A 17,722-nucleotide genomic window follows, 5' to 3' on the forward strand; every position below is an offset into this window, starting at 1 on the left:
TACCCTTTTACTTACTCAAAGTCCTTTCTTGCAACTTCAGGTTATCTCAAAATTCTGGAGGCTGCAAAGTCCAAGACCAGAGTCCGGGACAGATACAGTTCTTGGTGAGGGTCTTCCCAGAGGCTTGCAGAAGGCCTGTACACTGAGAGAGGAAACTGCTGCCCCTTCTGTTTTTATAAGAACGCTAATCCCAGCATCAGTGAGGGCCACACCCTCAGGAACTCATCTAAACCTAACTACCTGCCAACGGCTCCACCTTCTAATACTGTTACACTGGGGAGTTAGTGCTTCAACATATGAACTTGGGACGTTCAGCGCAGAATAGGTGGTAACATAGACATTCCTCAAGTGTCTAAAATGCCTTCATAGTGACTTAATTGCACAGACTTAATAGTCACATGAGTGGGAGAGAAGTTGTCCTGTGTAGTTCTTTTATTTTTTCTTCCTGGAGAGATTGTGTGTGTGTGTGTGTTTATACACAGAAAATCAAGGAATTATAGAAAGGTACATATACTGAGAAAATTCTCACCTCCACTACTCATTCCCAAAGGCCAAATACCAACCTGGTGGTTATCAATAAATACATTTATTTTAAATAAAATTTAAAAAAAATTTTAATAAAGTCAACAGCATGACTTTATAATTTTTATAACAAAATAGTCACCTACTTTATAAATATATATATTAAAAACCTTGGGCAAACCAGGCTATATTCACCTGCTGTAACTCAAACTTGACTATAGGATGCTGAAGCCACAAGGCCAGCCATGACTGGCCAATTTCTATGACTTCTTAAAGCATTGGGATCTAGAAATTCCACAAATTTTCTTTTGCTTCTTTCTCCCCTTGTTTGCTTGTCTGATCTGAGCTAGAAGCTCACAGATAATTAATTTAACAAACAAAAATGAAAAGAAAAAAAATCTAAAACCTCTACATTTTGAAATTTCATTTGCATTACCAGTATTTTTGTGGAAAAGAGAATCTAGCTATGACATGAAAAGCATCCAGTTAAAAGTATACATACATACATATCTCCAGTCCAGATATCATATAGGTCTAAAAACAACAAACAAATATTCTAAAATAAATGAAAGAATTCAGCAAATTAAAAAAACCTTCTTTGAAAAAGCTATTTGATACAAAATGCAGCTAATGAGATGCTTTCACAATTAAAAATCTCAGGACTAGAACTGTACAACACAAAGCATGAACCCAGTGGAAACCATTAACATTAATAATAATGAATCAATATTGGTTCATCAATTGTAACAAATGTACCACACCAGTGCAAGAAGTTAATAACAGGGGAAGCAGTGTGGGTGGAGGAGAGAGAGCACATGGGACTATTTATTTTTAATCTCAAGAATGGAAAGACCGTATTTGCTGGGTATTATGCATTTGTTCCTCCAGATATATTCTCATCATTAACCACCCTATTATACACCCCAGAAAGAGTCTTCTTGAACTGTGCATAAAGACTCTGCCCACTGCTTCTTGTTGGCTACAGCCAATGGGATGTACTGACTGGGAATGGGGAGGGTGGGAGGAATATGAAGTCAGGATAATTGTTTCCTGCAGGTTGGCAGTAGTTGTGTTCTTTGCCACACCCCAGGACAGTTACTGTTCGGTGGCACTATACTATAGTTACAGCCTTACCTACAACTATTGCTTTCCCAGGTTCTAGAAACAGCTCTCTCCCCTTGGCCAATCAGGCCTAGTAACTGCTCTTCACTATAGCTGGCCCTAAGATGTTGCACCATCTATTTAGTGACTGCATCCCCTTCTTAGAGCCCAAGAATCCTGAGTTGGGAGGTCCCAGGAAACCCTCTTACTCCTCAGCAGGTCTGGGATTCAGAGGGCCTCAGGGAATATGCCACAAAGTTATCTGAGAGCTCATTGCATCTGTTCAGCTCATTAGCAGAAGAACAATTACAACTTTCTTCCTTCAGAAAATACCCCTAATAAAACTTCTACTGTCTTGTAGGGAAATTTTTTTTCTAAGAATGACATAAAACTCAAAATCCCTAGGGAAAGAAAAAAAACCCCAATACCTTTACCTACATGAAAGGTTTAAGAATTTGTTTAGCTAAAAAAGGGCTTCTCTGATAGCTCAGTAGGTAAAGAATCTGCCTGCAATGCAGGAGATCCCAATTCGATTCCTGGGACAGGAAGATCCCCTGGAGAAGGGAAAGGATACCAACTTCAGTATTCTGGCCTGGAGAATTCCATGGACTGAGTTGAACAGATCTGAGCCACTTTCACATGTACATATGTAGCTTAAAAAAAAAAAAAAAGGTAAATGAAGCACTCAACATCTGGCAAAGCCAAGGCCTGGGTGATTCAGCCTGTAAAGATATAAGTCACTTTTATTATTATTGTCATTATTTTTTTTTATTTTTGACTGTGCTTGGTCTTTTTTGCTGCACAGGCTTTTCTCTAGTTGAGGTGCACGGCCTTCTCATTGCAATGACAAGCCACTTTTAGATTCAAACAATTTATTACTTACATATACAGCAAAAGGAAGAGTAGTTGAAGGTATAGACTTCATGACTCCTCATCTCCAACATCCAAAAGATGTCACTGAAACAAAAGGGGTCAGTGACTGTAATGCAAGTTGTGGGATACCCTGTTACTGAGGAGTTAATTCTAGACTGCAGCTAAGAGTTTTACAGTCTGCAGCTGTCCTCAGAGAAGGAGTGAGGAGGTAAGCAGAATGCCTTAAGTGTGATTAGAAGCTGCAAGGCAATGAAAAACTGTCCCAGGGTAGACAGGGAGGGGAATGGAAACTGTCTCCTGGCTGCTCTTCACAGGCCTCCCATCCTCTCCTGTTTGGGGACAATCACAAGGTGCTTTGCCTTGTGGTAAGTTTCACAATAGTTCCACTTCAAGTCTTCGCTTGTGTGGCCTGTGCAAATACATAGAAGGTCACTTGGGTGCCACAGCAGAACTGTTCCTCTACAATATTCAAAAGACAACAAATTGGTAAAATACTTGAATCATTACAACATATGAAAAGCTTTTTTATTTAGTATTTATGTTTAGCAAGCTTATATATGCACATAGTTTAGAAAGTCAAACACTTACAAACCTGGTAATGAAAACCAACAGTCCCCTGAACCTCTCTGCCATTTCTTGCTCCCTAGAAGTAACTACTTTAAATTCTCTTAATCAGTGATTGGATATTAATTTGTTTCTATAAACAAATATTGTTAATTCTTGATTTTCTAGTTTTAGGCACTTTATCTCTCCTTTACATACTCCCACTACACTTAGTACTACACACACGTATACATTTTTCACTTTTCCATTTTCCCAATTGTGATGGTTAATTTTATGTGTCAGTCTGGCTAGGCCACGGTACCCAGGTACTGGGGTCAAATATTAATCCAGATGTTCCTTTGAAGGTATTTTTTAGATGAAATTAACATTTAAGTCAGTAGACTCTGAGTAAAGCAGATTACCCTCCAAAATGTGAGTAGGCCTCATCCAAGCCACTGAAGGCCCTAAGAGAAAAAGACTTAGATCCCCAAAGGAAGGAAGAATTCTGCCTCTAGATTCTGTTTTCAGGTGAGAGTTACAACATCAATTCTTCCCTGGGTCCCCAGCCTGTTGGCCTACCCTGAAGAGTTTTAGATTTACCACCCTCCACAATAACATCTCTGTATACAAACTAAATTTCTATATACATATGTGTGTATCTTCTATTGGTTCTGTTTCTCTGGGAAACCCTAATATATCAATATGCTTATGTCATAATTTTGAGAGATTAATGATTATCATTTTTACTATACAAACCATTAACAGAGAATTTAATGTGATCACTTTTTGAATTTATTTTTCCCTTGGCAGTAACAATTACATTACTTTTCCATTTGCTTAATTTTCCATGTATTTATTATTGAATTATAACCAATTTCTGTAAGGCTTCTCTCAAGAGCTTTCTCATTGTTTTCTGCTGCTGCTGCTAAGTCTCTTCAGTCGTGTCCGACTCTGTGCGACCCCATAGATGGCAGCCCACCAGGCTCCCCCGTCCCTGGGATTCTCCAGGCAAGAACACTGGAATGGGTTGCCATTTCCTTCTCCAATGCAGGAAAGTGAAAAGTGAAAGTGAAGTTGCTCAGTCGTGTCCGACTCGTAGTGACCCCATGGACCGCAGCCCACCAGGCTCCTCCGTCCACGGGATTTTCCAGGCAAGAGTACTGGAGTGGGGTGCCATTGCCTTCTCCGCATTCTTTTCTACAGCTATATTTAATTGTGTGGTTGTATTGCCATTTATTTAGTCACCCCCAAACTGATGGACCTTTAGAGAATTCCCAATTTTTTAGTTAATAAAAAGTGTTTCTTGAATAACTTTGTACACAATTTCACACTTGTACAGCTATATTGTAGGATAAACTTCTAAATGTGGATTGCTGAAGTAAAAAAAAAAGTTTGTGAAAATTTTTTATATTGCTCAAAAAGCACCCTGTAGAACTTGTACCAATTTACCCTCTTGTTAACAATGTTTATTCACTCTCCAACATATTAAACTTCAAAAAATTTACCATTTCCTATATTGAAATTTATTTCAACTTAGTTTTAAATTGCACTACTTTTGTTAATAGCAATGTTGAATGTTAAGTATCTTCTCATATGGGCAAGCCTTTTATATTTTCTATTCTTTATATGTTTGCTATTTTTATTGGGTTATTGGTTTATTTCTTGTTGGCTTATAGTTCTGTAAATATTAGGGAAATTAGTCTTTTGTACATGATGTGTGTTCTAAGAATGTAGATGTCCAGCATGGTATGATAAATTTGGTACAGCCACAGGAAGGGAGGAGAACCAGAAGAGAAGGTTATTATACTCACCGGTCCCAAGTGGGGTCACCGCTGGCAAGCGCAGGCCCACACAGAAGCGCAATCGGCAGGGTGTTCAGTTGAACAAGTGGGGAGCAGTGAGAGCCAGGGCCTAAGGGCTGCAGCCTTCACTGGGGTCCTGAGTGGGATCTAAGGAAAGCAACCCAAGATGGAGAAAGAGAGGAAGGAAAGAGGAGGAGGGAGAAGCAGGGAGACAGGGAAGTGGAGGGAGGAGGGGAAAGTTAGAGTCCTGGTTGGGTTGCTTTTCAAGGGGTTTCAGTTGTTTTTGTGTGTGCATTCACAAGGGGCCTGTGAGAAGGATGTCGATAAACTGAAGCATTAACGCAAAATGGAGGGTTTTTAACACAATATGAGTTGCAAATACTTCCCCAAATTGTCATTTGTCTTTCAACTTTTCTTATGGAGATTCCATTCATTTATATAGTGAAATTCATCAATATTTTCTCTCAGGACTGAGTTTGTGTCATAGTTAGAACAGCCTTTTCCACACACACACCAAGAAAAAATAATTTTCATGTTTCTACAAGAATTTTATGTTCCTTTTCATTTTTATTTTAAATCTTTGATCAATTTGTAATTTACTTTTATGTAAAGGATGTCACTGTGCTTCCTTGGTGTGGCTTAGTGGTAAAGACTCTGCCTGTAATGCAGGAGATGCGGTTTCCATCCCTGGGTCAGGAAGATCCCCTAGAGGGGGCCACGGCAACCCACTCCAGTATTCTTGCCTGGAGAGTTCCATGGGCAGAGGAGCCTGGCAGGCTACAGTCCATGCGGTCTCAAAGAGTCTGACAAGACTAAGCGACTGAACACACAAAGGGTATGATATTCATTGACCATTATTTTTTTCTCAGACAGCTACCTAGTTATTAAAAAAATGCTCATTAGAATTATTGATTCGAGTCCCTCTTTCTACTATATTACATTTTTTATGTATTTTGGTCTATTTTTGGACTTTATGCTGTCCTATTGATTACTGTTTCATTCATACAAGATATTTTATCACTTTAATCATTATAATTTATGGCATTTTAATATTTCATAGGGTTAGTCCATCCTTATTCCTCTTTCTAAAAAAGAATTTCCCTGACAGTTACTGCTTGTTATTTTTCCATTTAAACTTTAGGATTATGTTATCTGGTTGGAATTTTTTAAAAATTTCTTGACATTTTAATGAAAACTGTTAAATTCAGACACCAGGTTAAGGAGAGGTGTTCTTTCTGATGTTGAGTATCCTACCCAAGAACATGGTACATCTTGGTTGATAGGAAAGGAAGTTGCTCTAATACAGCTGTTCCTGAACTTGAGCATTTATCCAAATCACCTGGTGAGTCTGTCTGTTGGGCCCACCTCAAGAGTTTCTGAATCTGTAGGTCTGAGGTAGGGCTTGAGGATTTGCATTTCTCAAAAGTTTCCAGATGATTTTGGTGGTGCTTGTCTTGACACAACACCTTGAGAACTGGCTACTGTATTGATGATTTTGGAGATGGTTCCATATATAATGGAGTCTAAACATTTACAAACTTTTTTAAAAAAGTAGGACTGGCCAATGATCCTTCTGAAGAAGTGGGAAGATCTGTATGACGAATTAAGAGGGAATCTCCGCATTGTGGTCGAGAAGCCTGATGACTGGTGCCAAAGTCGGCTTCCACTCACCTTGAAAACACGGACTTTACTCACACCACCCATCACAACACTGAATGGGAGATTTAACAGGGACATTGTAAACAACTTCGAGCCTTCCGGGTAGAGCAAAGTTCGATCCATAGTTAACTCAAAATGACCGATCAATAGCCAATTCAAAAAGCTTGCGTGCAGCGTTCCAGAGAGACAGGATATATTCATCCAACGACAGCACTGCAATCTACCCATCTGCCCCGCTCCAGGCCTTCATCCTTGCGCCTCCCGATCCTTTCCCCCTTTCTTTGCTCTTCCGCGTCCCTCCTCAGCGTCTTCTCCTGGGCCCTCTCCTCTTGTTCTTTTGGAGATCAGTCCTTTGAGGCTGATAGACGTTTCAAAACCCAGAAAGCAAAGGCACTTGCTTAGCACCTAACGGCAAACATTTTAACTACCTAAGAAGGCACTTCAAAACCTCATGCAAAATTTCCCACTGACTAAAAGAGAACGAAAGTGTTTCCGTTTGGTCGTGTCCTAAGACAGTGCAGGCCCCAACTTTTTGACACCAGGAAGTAGGTTCCTGACACCAAGAAGACAGTTTTTCCACAGCTGGGGTGGGGGTGAGGGTGAGGGGTTGCGGGGTGCGGGGATGGTGTTCGGGAGTAATACGAAGGATGGGGAGCGATGGGGAACAGCCGATGAAGCTCACCTCCTGCTGTGCAGCCCGGTTCGTAACAGGCAGCGGACCCGAGGGTTGGGGACCCCTATCTTAAGACGTCTTCTAGGTGGGGCAAGTCGAAACAGAACAAAGGGCGAGCTCCGCGGGCCCCGGATTCGGTCCTCGGAGGAACCTGGTTCCAGGGAGCCGTGGATCAGGGACCCCTGGTCTCAACCTGAGATGCTGGAATCGGTAGCCCAGATTCCTCTTTTTGCTGAAATTTGGGCAAATAGAGGCGATTTCTGGAATAGTTAACTGAAGTTTAAAACAGCAGTGACAATAATAGTTATTTAGAAGCTGCTGGTTCAGTTGGCAGCGAATAAAAGAAGATTTAATAAAACCGAAGGTAGGTAGGAAAAACAAAAAATTAAGCCGCCCAACGTGGGGCTCGAACCCACGACCCTGAGATTAAGAGTCTCATGCTCTACCGACTGAGCTAGCCGGGCTCCAGTGCAAACGGCCTTTCCTACAGAAGTATAGTTTCTTTCTAAGGCCTACCTTCACGGTCAAAGATATACGCAACTTAATTTGAAAGAATTCTCGGGCTCTGGGATTTTATAAATGTACTAGAAGCCTTTGCCACCAAACAACTCGACGCTTCGATAGTGACGGGACTGCGAGAGGCCGAGGGGGCTTGCCGAGGACCCAGGAATCACGAATCCTGAAACCCCGAGGTTTCTTCAGATTCCTTTTATACCGGTTTTGAGACCTTTTGGTTAGCAAATTCCTTTGAGAACCCGATGTCTGGGACCCGGAATACTGAAAAGGAGGCGAAAAAGCGCGAGGGAACGGGGATGACAGGCGCAAACTGCCGCAGGGACTAGGAGGGGAGCGGGAACCTGCTCTCGCGAAATCTTGGTGTTGAGCCTCCTGCTTCCTTCCGGGTCCGAAACCCTTTTCCCGGTTCAACCGTAAGGACCAAGGGGTGAGGTGGAGGTGGAGCTGACGGACGCGGCTCTCGGAAAATAGGTCCAATTCACTATTCATTTGGGGCACGATTTTGTTTTTAAATACTAAACTTCGTGTGACCTGAGTAAAAGACCATATTCATTACGTGTAAAATCCCCACTGAGATTTCAAGTCGGATGGAATTCAGAGCCTCGGGCCTGGGCGCTTACGGGAGATTTCACTCCACTCTCCGAAACGTTCATTTCTCCAACTTCTGGAAGAGGTGCTGAGTTCCCGAGTCACCCGCGAAAAGCTGTCTCCTCTGCTCAGGTGAAGGCAGGCTTTTCTCGCAGCTCCGAGGCGCTGCACATCGCCCTGAAGTGCCTCTGCCGGGGCTGGTCAGGTTCGCCTAGGTCGATGAGCTGTAGAGTGAGCTCCACGGAGTGAGTTATTCGTCTAATTCATAGACTGCATATTCTGCGGTGCAGTCTTGAGCAAAAGAGGATTGATTACAAACCTTTTTTTTTTTAATCGCTAAAAGTTTCCGAAAAACAGACTGCTGACGCGAACCACAGTCATATGCCGTGACTCGGATTCGAACCGAGGTTGCTGCGGCCACAACGCAGAGTACTAACCACTATACGATCACGGCGTGCTACTTTCGCGGCGGCGCAGTGCGGCTGGATTTAATATCCTTTGAAACAGGATTGTCTTACTGTAGCTTTCTTTGCCTAATTGGCGCTATTCGCACAGAAAATTCCAAATGTTTCCACTCACAACTTCGAAGCCAGGTCTGACACCCGAATCTGGGTCCGAGAATCCTGCGGTGCCGGCACCAATATCACCCCCTCTGCTGGACGGCGGCGCACTGTCGAGATCTGAGAGGTCTGTCGCATGCAGCCAGGGGACCGCGTCCCCAGTCGCCTTCCTCAAACCACTTCTCTTTCCTCTTCAAATATTCAAGGCGTTCGGCCTAGATAACCAGAGCATTTGCCTATTTACACCTCCACCTGGTACCCTGGAGCTGATATTTCTGTTTCCTGAATGTTGGAACCGAAAGAGAAGCGGAGCTGGTGAGTTGCGAAAGGCTTTGAGGTCCCTTTATTTTTTTCATGCTTCCCTCACCGTTCCTTGGCGCCCGCTCTCAGAAACTAAGGACTCTGGGGCTGACTTCAGTAAATCTAAGTCGCCTCAGAGTATTCAGAAAAACAAATAAAATCAGCCTCCTTTTCAGTCATTACCTAAGGGCCCCCCAGAGGACAATTATCGTAAACTGGTGCGAAGCAAGAAGCCAAACCCAGCAGATAGGCTTGGCTTGGTAGCTGCAAGAAAACTGGAGCTTTACTCTCGTTAGAATCTCCCTGAAGGCTTAGAGTTTGAGGACAAATGGGTGGTCAAAAGATCTTTCTCCCTCCGTTTGGCCTTCACAAGCAAGGTTTGGGCAGATAAAAAGAGAGCCACTGCGTTGGCCGGGAATCGAACCCGGGTCAACTGCTTGGAAGGCAGCTATGCTCACCACTATACCACCAACGCATACAGGAAGCAAAGCCGGTTTATTTCCCTATGACGAGTTGATTATTTTGGTCTGACTTTCTTGTTTAGGATTTAGGTTGAGAAATATTCAACACAAATCCAAAGGACGAAAAGTAAAAGAAGACCTCTAGGATTTCTTCTGTAAGTATATTAAAAATTTTGTGGTAGTTTTTTAGTTGTTTCAGAGGTTTAAGGAAAATCGATTTTGTTTATTTATTGTCTTTTGAACCGTGCCTCTGAAATCTAGCGGACAAGTTCAGGCCTTAATGTGGGTGTTATCTCTGTACATATATTGTTAAGCGTTTCAGACTGCTTCCTTAGCACAAAGGCATAGAGGTAAAGTTGCCATTGAAAAGCTACATTTTTAGGATTTGGATACATATTGCCAAATTGCTGTGTGGCGCAACCTCACCCAAAGTGTATTACCAAATTACATTAGTCAATTAGATATCATCTTTTTATTTTTACGAAAGTGTAACATAAAAATTTGGAGTCTCATTTTAACTTGTATTTACTGTACTACTACTGAAGTTGATAACTTTTCATAAACTTTACTAATTATTTGTATTAGTTTTGAGAACTAAATCATACACTTGGTTGACTTTTTCTATTGAGTATTTGTTTTATATGTATATTACTGACATGCTAGTTTGCCATTTGTCTTTTAATATTATTTATAGGATTTCAGATGGGCAGTTTTCTGTTTTTATGTCGTTTTAACTGTCAGTTTTGCTATGTTTGTTTTTATCTTGAAAAAGTCTTCTCCAGCCCAATAAGATAATTATCCACTATTTTTAATTGTTTCAGTTCTTATATTTATTTAATCCATATAATATATGAAATGGTAATCCCACTTCTATGAATTTATCAGAAAGCAGTATCCAAGGATAGACAAAGATGTATTCACACAGATGTTCATTAAAGCGTTATTTGTAAAGCCAGAATTTTAAGGACAAAAACCTAAAAGTCCAGAAACACAATTGATCAAATTCATTTTTATGAAAACCCACATGAGCTTTTTTTTTTATATATGTTTATATTGTACATTGCTGGTGGGAGTATAAATTGATAGGACCTCGAAGGAGGGCATATTGGCACTGCTGCTGCTGCTGCGTCGCTTTAGTCGTGTCCGACTCTGTGCGACCCCATAGACGACAGCCCACCAGGCTTCCCATCCCTGGGAGTCTCCAGGCAAGAACACTGGAGTGGGTTGTCATTTCCTTCTCCAATGCATGAAAGTGAAAAGTGAAAGTGAAGCCGCTCAGTCCTGTCCGACTCTAGAGACCCCATGGACTGCAGCCTACCAGGCTCCTCCGTCCATGGGATTCTCCAGGCAAAAGTACTGGAGTGGGGTGCCATTGGCACTACCCATCCATAAATGCACATATCTTTTGAACCAGCATTTCAGTTCTTGGACATTTATTTTACACATGTACAAAATGACTGGAGAAGGAAATGGCAACTCACTCCAGTTTTCTTGCCTGGAGAATCCCTTGGACAGAGGAGCCTGTTAGGCCTCAGTCCATGGGGTCGCAAGAGTCAGACACGACTTAGCCACTAATGACGACAAAATGACATGTAGAAGATTATTTTTATGGCCGCAAGAGATTACAATAACATCCTAAGTGGAGAAGGCAATGGCACCCCACTCCAGCACTCTTGCCTGGAAAATTCCATGGACGGAAGAGCCTGGTGGGCCGCAGTCCATGGGGGTCGCTGAGTCAGACACGACTGAGCAACTTCACTTTCACTTTTCACTTTCATGCCTTGGAGAAGGAAATGGCAACCCACTCCAGTGTTCTTGCCTGGAGAATCCCAGGGACGGGGGAGCCTGGTGGGCTGCCGTCTATGGGGTCGTACAGAGTCGGACACGACTGAAGCGACTTAGCAACAGCAGCAGCGGTAGCTAAGTGTCATCAATAGGAAGCTGGTTCCATTAATTATGGAGTATCAATACAATGGAATACTATGTACCATAGTACATAGTATTGTACTATGAGGAAGGTCTTCATATGTAATCTGGAACTATTTTTAAAAATATATGTTAAGTGAAAAAGGCAAAGTTCAGAAAAGTGTGCATGGATTGCTATCATGTGTGTAAGAAAGAGGAACGTATTTAGATATAGTATGTATGCATGTACTTGCATTTAGAATAAATTTTTTTTATATTTATAGTATACTTACACTACAGTATAATTACAAAACTTACTATTGACTGTCTTATTAGAAGAAAACTAGAAGGCAGAGGTGAAAATTAGGTTTAATAGTTATGCCCTTTTCCATATTTGAATCCTAAACCATGTGACTATATTACCTTTGCAGAAATTAAGTAAATTGAAAGAAATATGATTTTCCTTAAGTATATTTATTTCTACTGAAAAGTGTTATAAATATATTAACTTTAAAAGTAGTTTGTAATAAAACAGTATATAGAGCATTATTTCATTTTGAATTTCAAAAACGGGTAGAATTTTGTATTTCAAAAACGGGTAGAAGCCATTTTTTATGTTATTCTGTATATTCTGTGTTTCAGCTAAGGTAACCCATGGGGAAACGGAGTAAAAGAAAAGAAGTTAATCATTAAAAGTGTTCAGGAGAGAAAACGAACATTTCCCTGACCGGGAATCGAACCCGGGCCGCGGCGGTGAGAGCGCCGAATCCTAACCACTAGACCACCAGGGACGATAGCAAAGTGCTGCGGATACAAATATATGAGGCTAATTCAATGTGCGTCTCTGTTTACCCATTCCATGATGTGTGTTATTTCAGCTATCTAGATTTTGAGATTCTTCACTACTGGGCCCTCCCCCTACCCCGAAACTACTTTTCCCTCATAAAAAACTTTTTTTTTTCTTGAAGTAGAAAACCCTGAAAAGAACACCCTAGCTTGGCTCCCAGAGCTAAGTGAGGATCGTATGCACACGATTGCAGTTTCCAAAATTAAAGACAAATGTCCGGAGAAAAGATCTAAAGACTAATAGGAAACTCTCAGCTTCCCCTGTTTGCAGTATTTCCTGAACTGCGATCAGCGGAAAGGTAAAAGCCCCTAGCTGTGCTCTCCCAGGAATCTTTCCTTAAGGAATATAGAAGTCCTATAGCAGTTTTTTTTTTTTTTTTTCTTTTAAATCGCTTGTGAATTTAGGCCAAACTCTGTTGACCAAAGCGAACATTACAGACAAGTACAAGTGATTCAGCCCATGGGTGGTTGGTTGTCAGCAGGATCTGAGCATAATTCGCTTGTGGGAGACTAAGAGAAGACTTTTGGAGCTTCAGAAATTTCAAATATGAAGAAGGAAGAGAGGGAGAGAGGAGAAAGAAAAGAAAACTGGAGTGCATACCTAGACTGAAGGAATCTTAAAAACCATACCCCTCAATGTATGCAAATTAGCTTTATAGGAGACAGAAAGCAAATATGGCAAAATGTTAACAATGAATCTTGGTGAAGGGTAATTGAAATTTTATTATTTTTGTACGTTTGATATTTTTCCAAAATAAAAATTTGAGAAAACCAAAAATGAAAGAGACAATCAAGTCTCCTTTCAGACATTTTTTGGTCAGAAGACTGCACTGTGATTAATTCTCTGCACATAAGTTCAAATATAAAGTTTAAAAACAGCCTCCATAATTTAAGATCAGAAAACACTTCTGATAATAAGTGAAAAAGAGAACTAAAAAATTGAAGCAAAAATCAGCGGGACCTGACAGAAAAAATGAATGGTAGGATGCCAGATGTTTATGGGGAGTTTATTGCTTCGTTTTGCTTTCAAAGTGTCAATATTAAAGAGTTGTGTAAGAAAAGTGTCAATCCTCTGGTCATCCAATCCACACTTTTCTAGGGAGAAGAGTAACTAAACACTAGACATTTATTTTCACAAAACCCAAGTAATCCTGGTGTCATGTCACCAAGGAACCCAACAAAGCCCACTTTCTTTTACTCCATCTCTGTTCCCACTGGGCAGCTACCTGTATTCAAATGCTGAAAAAAAAAATCTAACCCTCAGGGCAACATTTTGGGATTGTATCCAGGGTGGGTACAAGGCAATCCATTTTATTTTTCTGTGTCACAAAGGAAATCAGCCTCCTTATGTTTTGGTCAACTGTCTACTTTCATCAGTTATTCTGCCACCTGCTGGTAATTTTCAGTAACATGAAAAACTGGGAAGTACTGCAGTATTAGCTCTTGCTTGGAGCAAGCCTCCTTTCTCAACCTCAAAGCACCAGGAGAAATCTCATCATTCAGAATAGGATTAAGCCTCCTCCTTCCCGGCACTACACATCTAAAGATGAATGAGGGGGAGTGCAATTCATTTACTTCATTTCATGTTCTATTTTCTTTTTTCCTTTTTGCAAACATTTACAGATTATGTGCCAGAGTAGGTACTAAAGATACAAAAATATATGTAAAAAGTTCACAATCTAGAGGAAAACCAAATAAACAAGTGAATAGATAGGAGGAGATTGAGCAGATGTACTTTCCTCTGTTCTCTCTGCTAATACCACTAAAAACCCTGGACATTTCATATAGAACAAACATATGAGGCTCTGAAAAATAGAAAGAGGCAGACTAGCAAGGGGCCTCAGAGCCCAAGGAACCACACAGTGATGATTTCCCTGGGTTTTCTTAGTGCCTCATATATCCCAGACTTGGAGCTGAAGAAGCTGGCAACCTGGAAATGCAATGGATGCAGCCAAACAAAACCAAAACAATAACAACAACAAAAGCCTGCTCTCTCTAGTCAAAGGACTGGGAAAGAGGTAGCCTAGCAAAATAAAAAACTTTTAGATAATAACTGCTCTATTCCAGCCAAATGCTACAGAAAGAACTGTGGCCCACATCAACCCACACCAGCAAAGACTGAGTGGGATACCTCGATTACCATTCTCAGCAGGCCTGTAAGGAAGTATTCCTCATCTTCCCTGCCGGATTGTTATCAGAGGAAACATGGTACTTTCATGGTACTTTCACCAACATTTGCTGATAACAAGGCCATGTGGGGAGCTGGAACTCCTACTCCTGCCCATCAGTAATGAGGAACCCCTCTCCTCAGGTGTTAATGGAGACCAAATGGGGAACCTAGAATTCTACATCTATGTGGTTTTCACAAGACATTTCACCCACCACTTCCTCTACCTGATTAGTATCAGAAGCAGCCAACTGAAACAGAAGGTTTAAATAAGATCCAGGGTCCCAAACATTTAGGCTTTAATTAAAAAGCATTCATCATATCAATAAGAAAGATCTTGAACTGAATGAAAACAGACAATACCTAGATGATTGAGATGGCTGAATTATCTGACAAAGATTTTAAGGCCATCATCATAAAAATATTTCAACAAGCAATTGTGAACATGCTTGAAACAAATGAAAAATTAGAAAGTTCCAGCAAAGAAAAGTTTAAGCAAAGAAATAGAAAATATAGAGAAAAACTGAACAGAAATTTTATAACTAAAAAATACAACAAAAACTCTCAATGGATGGGCTCAACAGCAGAGTGGAGGGGACAGAGAAAAGAATTGGTGAACTGAAAGATAAAAAAACAGGAATTACTCCATCTGAACAACAGAGAAAATGGAATTAAAAAAAAAGCAGGGTCACAGGTACTTGTGGGATTATAACAAAAGATCTAACATTTGTGTCATCAGATTCCCAGAAGGAGCAGAGAAAAAGAACAGGACTAAAAAAAGTACTAAAAGAAATAATAAGTAACTCCTCAAATTTAGCAAAAGTCAAACCTACAGATTCAAGAATCTGTGATATATAAAGAATATATATATTCTTTATAAAGAATATAAACCCAAACAAATTCACGCAAAGACATATCATCATCAAATTGCTGGAAACTGAAAAAAGAAAAAAATCTTGAAAGTGGTGAAAAATGACACCTTGCCTACAAGGGATAAGCAATTTGAATGACAGCAGATTTCTCTTCAAAGACCACGGAGGCCAGAAGAAGTGGCACAATTTATTTCAAGCACTGAAAGAAGACTGTCAACCCAGATTCCTATATCCAGCAAAAATATTCTTTAAGAATGAAGAGGCTACCACTCAACAACAAAAAGACAAACAACTCAAAAAATGAGCAAATGATTTGAATTTAATTTCTCCAAAGAAGATATTCAAATAACCAGCAAGCATATGAAAATATGCTCAATGGAATTAGTCATTATGGAAATGCAAATATATCACAGTAAGATACCACTTCACACTTTCCAGAAAGGCTATAATTTTTTAAAATGGAAAATAACAAGTGTTGGTGAGGATAAGGTGAAATTGAAACCTTAATCCACTCATGGCAGGAATATAAAATGTTGCAGCTGCTGTGGAACACAGTTTGGCAGTTCCTCAATATGTTAAACATAGAATACAATCCAGTAATTTTTCTCCTTGGTATAGATCCCAAAGAACTGAGAGACGGTACTCAAATAAATACTTGTACATGCACACTCATAGCAGCATGATACTAGCAATAGCCAAAAGGTAGAAATAGCCCCAGTGTCCACTGATGAATAAATGGATAAACAAACTGCAGTATATACATACAATGGAATACTATTTGGACATTAGAAAGAATGAAGGGACTTTCCTGGTGGTCCAGCGGTTAAGAGTCTGCCTTCCAATGCAGAGGACGTGGGTGGGTTTGATTGCTGGTTGGGGAGCTGGGATCTCACATGCTGCACAGCTGCTAAGCCCTGGTGCCACAACTAGAGAGTCAGCGCACTGCAATGAAAGATCTGCATGATGCAGCGAGGACCCTGTGTGCCACAGCTGGGACCTGACACAGTCAAATGAATAAATATTAGACATTTTAAGAAAAGAAAGAATGAAGTACTGACATGCTACTACTTTGATGAACCTCTAAAACATGCTAAATGGAATAAGCCAGACACAGAAGGTCACATATGATTTCATTTATATGAAATGTCCAGAATGGACCAGTCCATAGAGACAGAAAGCAATCAGTCATTGCCAGAAGTTGGGGAATGACTTCACAGTGGGAACAGGGCTTCCTTTTGGGGTGAGAAAACATTCTGGAACTAGATAATGGTGATGGTTGTGTAACATTTTGAAGGTACTAAATGCCACAGAAATGTACACTTTAAAATGGTTAAAATTATGAACTTTGTGTTTTATGTATTTTGTCACAATCTAAAACTTAGTAACAGGGAAATCCTAGCAAGATTTTTTTGTAGACATAGAATTATTATAAAATTTGTATGGAAAGGCAAAGGAACTAGAATAGCTAAAACATGTTTTGAAAAAGAATTAAGTGGGAAGAATCAGCTCATCCATTTTCAAGGTTTGTTAAAAAGCTACAACAGTAAAGATGGTATGGTACTGGCAGAAAAATAAATATCAGATCAATGAAACAGAACAGTGAACTCAGCAGCAGACCAAAACAAATATGCCAGTTTATTTTTTTTTTATAAAGGTGAAAAAGCAATTCAATGGAGAAAGAATAGCTTTTTCAATATATATTGCTGAAGAAATTGGATATCCATAGGCAAACAAATAAAGAGCAAACAAAACTTTCAACCTAAGTCTCATACCTTATACAAAAACTAACACCAAAGTGGATCAACAGTTTAAATGTGAAGCATAAAATTTTAGAAAAAAAGAGGAGAAATTCTTCATGATCTTAGGCTAGACAAAAATTTGACACCAAAAACATAATCTGTAAAAGGATAAGTTGAATAAGAAGATGTCATCAAAAGTAAAAATGTTTACTCTGCAAAAGATACTATTATGAGAATGAAAAAGACAAGCTAACTGGGAAAAAATATGTATTGTGTAGAATATATAAGAACATTCTAACTCAATAGTACATAAAAAAAAGACAATGAGAAAATGATCAAAAGACATGATGGAACATTTCCCCAAAGAGGATATACAGATAGCAAATAAACACATGAAAGGATGTTCAGCATCATTAGCCATTAGGGAAATACAAATTAAAACCACAACTAGATATCACAACATACCTATCAGAATGGCTAAAATTTAAAACGACAATCTCAAATGCTGGTGAGAACAATGCAGAGAAACTGGATCAGTCATACATTGCTTGTGGGAATGTAGAACAGTACAACCACTGGGGAAAACAGTTTATTT

The 17,722-nt window shown here is 40.0% G+C and overlaps 2 long non-coding RNA genes and 4 other non-coding genes across 6 annotated transcripts in view; 1 reads left to right on the forward strand and 5 right to left on the reverse strand.

Moving 5' to 3' along the window:
• Positions 1–1,120: 1,120 nt before the first annotated feature.
• Positions 1,121–17,722, reverse strand: part of LOC129654815 (uncharacterized) — a 40,135-nt gene continuing 23,533 nt past the window's right edge. The window contains exons 3-4 of the long non-coding RNA XR_008715598.1: positions 4,851–4,988; positions 1,121–2,580 (exon numbers count right to left, since the gene is read on the reverse strand). This is a non-coding gene — a long non-coding RNA (uncharacterized LOC129654815). The remainder of the gene's footprint in view (positions 2,581–4,850; positions 4,989–17,722) is intronic.
• Positions 7,565–7,637, reverse strand: TRNAK-CUU (transfer RNA lysine (anticodon CUU)). Its single transcript has one exon. It is a non-coding gene; the product is annotated as a tRNA-Lys (tRNA).
• On the forward strand, positions 7,964–13,526 carry LOC129654814 (uncharacterized). Its single transcript, XR_008715597.1, has 3 exons — positions 7,964–9,152; positions 9,682–9,753; positions 12,146–13,526. It is a non-coding gene; the product is annotated as an uncharacterized LOC129654814 (long non-coding RNA).
• On the reverse strand, positions 8,660–8,731 carry TRNAH-GUG (transfer RNA histidin (anticodon GUG)). The gene has a single exon. It is a non-coding gene; the product is annotated as a tRNA-His (tRNA).
• On the reverse strand, positions 9,541–9,612 carry TRNAG-UCC (transfer RNA glycine (anticodon UCC)). Its single transcript has one exon. It is a non-coding gene; the product is annotated as a tRNA-Gly (tRNA).
• Positions 12,223–12,294, reverse strand: TRNAE-CUC (transfer RNA glutamic acid (anticodon CUC)). Its single transcript has one exon. It is a non-coding gene; the product is annotated as a tRNA-Glu (tRNA).

This window comes from Bubalus kerabau, chromosome 6 (genome assembly GCF_029407905.1).
Source record: "Bubalus kerabau isolate K-KA32 ecotype Philippines breed swamp buffalo chromosome 6, PCC_UOA_SB_1v2, whole genome shotgun sequence".
Taxonomy (NCBI): Eukaryota; Metazoa; Chordata; class Mammalia; order Artiodactyla; family Bovidae; genus Bubalus; species Bubalus kerabau.